The sequence below is a fragment of the Lactuca virosa genome, chromosome 6, assembly GCF_052849685.1.
Source record: "Lactuca virosa cultivar CGN04683 chromosome 6, Lactuca_virosa_CGN04683_v6, whole genome shotgun sequence".
In the NCBI taxonomy this organism is placed as follows: domain Eukaryota; kingdom Viridiplantae; phylum Streptophyta; class Magnoliopsida; order Asterales; family Asteraceae; genus Lactuca; species Lactuca virosa.
Genome location: NC_136431.1, coordinates 261633692 through 261636763, shown reverse-complemented (window position 1 = coordinate 261636763; position 3072 = coordinate 261633692).

The following is a 3072-nucleotide window of genomic DNA, read 5'->3' as shown; positions in this document are numbered from 1 at the left end:
GGATCTTATTCTGATGCGCATCGGGCTGCGGTTACGTGGGATCAGTTTCGGGAAATGTTCAGTACTCGTTATGTTCCGCGGGTTGAGAGAGAGAGGTTGGATCAAGAGTTCTTGGAGCTAAAGCAGGATTCAGAGACGGTGACGGAGATCACCAGGATGTTCACTGAGAGGGCGATGTTTTGCCCGGAGTTTGCTTCGGAGCAGGCTCAGATGTCCCGATATCTGAGTATGCTCAAGAGGGATATCCGGCAGTTTGTGTCCACGTAGAGATGTGATACCTTGTTAGAGTTGCAGGAGGCCGCCAGGCGGTGTGAGTTGGAGATTGAGTTGCAGTTGCGAGAGCAGAGGCGGGCCCCGGTGCAGTCGCAGCTGGCGCTGAAACGGTCCAAAACCGTTGACTCTAGGGTTGGAGGTCAGAGCAGCCACACTTGTGAGAAGTGTGGGAAGGGTCATGCCGAAGTTTGCCGATCCGGTGGTGCGTGTCGCAAGTGCGGGAGAGAGGGGCATTATGCGAGGGATTGCCATCAGTCGGCCCCGATGCAGGATATGAGGATTTGTTATCATTGCCATCAGGTTGGACACTTGAGGGCCAACTGTCGACAACTTGATGCAAGACCGGTGCAGGCTCCAGCACCGGCCAATTTGAGGATTATGGGCGGGGGTCAGGGTGGAGCGGAGCCTCTGAGGGCTCAGGGACGCGTTTTCCAGCTTATAGCAGAGGAGGCCAGGGCGGAGCCAGATGCAGCTGCGGGTATGTTTCCATCTTGTTATCTTATTATTTATGTGGTATTGCAAATGTGTCTGCCTTTTTCCGCATGATTCGTAGTATGATTGAGGATCTTAGTAGTTAGGAGTTATAGTGGTTAGCGTCCAGGAGGATTCATGGTCGGAAGATAAGATATATGATCTCGCTGTAAGGAATAGCAACTCCGATGTGAGAGGTGTTCAGTTGAGATTCGAACTTCCTTAGAGTTCGGGATGTGCAATGATGGGAGAGTTGTTCTGTGGAGGTTGCTCACTCCAGATGGAATGAGTTCATGGAGAAGGGGTCGATACAAAGTGGGGTCCATCGAGTCATGCCGATTTTGCCATTGGTAATTAGTAGTTGGTGCACTAAGTGGGGAGAATTGGCAAATTCTCAGGTGAATCAGCAAGCATCCAAGGTGGGTTAGCTGTTTGGATTCAGCAGTGTCATTAGTCGAGAGTGTGGTATGGTTAGAGCAGGTGATAGACATATGGGGCAGGGAACAGACCATGGTTTCTGGTAAGGTAGTTGATCGACGGGAGGCCTGGGATTAGGCCGGGGTGAAAATTCATAGAACGGATTTAGAGTTCGGAACCCCTAGAGGGCTAGAACAGACTGCATGGGAGAGATTCCCGGGAAGAATGGTTCAGGCTGATGAACAACAGTTTTTAAACGGTCCGGATAGACTGAAGGCCGATGGGCGTACCAGTCAGGCCGAAGGCTCGAAGAACGGTCCAAACGTGCTGAAGGTTCTAAGAATGGTCCAGATAGGCTGAAGGCCTGGTGAGGCGGTCCAGTCATGCTGAAGACTCTATATGTGTTAGTAGACCTGTATGCCGAGAATGAGTGAGTGTGTCGTCGTGAAATAGCAATCCATAAGGTCTGGCTCCAAGTATTGATCATGATGATAGAGTTAGCTAGAGGCCGTGTATGGGCTTCGTTAGCTGTGTGATCAGATTCGGAGTATATGGTAGTTAGGGAGTAGCAGTTGCTCTGCATGGGTGGTGTAAAGTGGAGTTTTAGCACCATGACACTTGTGATGTGGTAAAGGTCGTTGAGTAGACTTCCTTGAAGAATGGAAGGGAAAGGTATGTGGCTCCGGGAAGGAGTATTGGTTATCTGAAGGGAAAGCAGTAGTGTAAATGGATGATCGGAAGTATTTCGGTTATTGATAGTGAGCACTGAGATTGTACCAGTTGTATGGAAGCACATCCGGGTTGGATGTTCGTTGAGGTGGTGGAACGGTTAGCACTGATGTCGAATCAGAGGAGTTCGGAAGTGATGCAAGGGTAGATCCTTGGGATCCAAGTATGGTTGTTGTCATGAGTTATGTATGCGGTGATGTTCCGTCTGGGGGATGGCTGGACCCGTCGTAGATGTACCTGGAGTTCCAGCCTGAGGCTGTTGGGGCCAGGTATGGATGTTTATGTGATTTAGTTGGTTGTCCATGAGAGTTGTTTGGACGCTGAAGGATGTGTTATCTTAACACAGAGAAAAGATTAGTTTCGGGAGGAGAACTGGATGACTTCCAATATTGCGCGCACCCGGGTTGTCGTCAGTTTTGACAAAAGGATGATAACTTAGAGCTATGGTAGAGTCCGGTGGTCTATTATGGTATCCGGTTTTCGCAAGCTGCGGAAGTGGGTGCAAGTCGGGAATATGGTAGTATCATCAGGTGGCACTTAGTTGATGAGTGTTGTCATCAGAGAAGAGAAGCCGGTGGCCGGCTTGAGGCAGTTGTCAGGACCTTGTAGGGGAAGAGATGGATTTTATAGGGATTCGATAGTAGCGCTTGAAGGGATCTGGGCCGGTGTGAGATCAGTAGATGCATTATGGGAGTATCATCTGGAATGGTGTGCTGCAGCAGGCTTCGAGGACGAAGCCTAATCTAAGTGGGGGAGAATTGTAACATCCCAAGTTCAGAAGCAAGAAGTTGAAAGGTGTTATGTGAAAATTAAGGAAGGGACTCGACGAGTAGGTCTCTTGACTAGTCGAGTCGAAGCGAGTGTCGGGCACGTAATTAAGTGGCCTGACTCGCCGAGTCGGCGGCTGGACTCGACGAGTCAGTGCTGGAAGAGGAAAACCCTAATCTTAGGGTTTGCATCCTATTTAAAGGACTTAATGTCCTCCCCTCAGCCCCCTTAGCACCCTTTGAGATCTAGAAACCCTAAATTCGTGTGTGAGAGTCGTTGGGAAGCAAATTGGAGCTTGGATAAGTAATTTGTGAAGAGGTCTTGAAGATCAAGGAGCTTGGATCAAGGAGATTTGTGGAGATTCGATTTATTCTTCAGTGGGAGGTCGTTTTGGAGGTAATGAATCGTTATCCT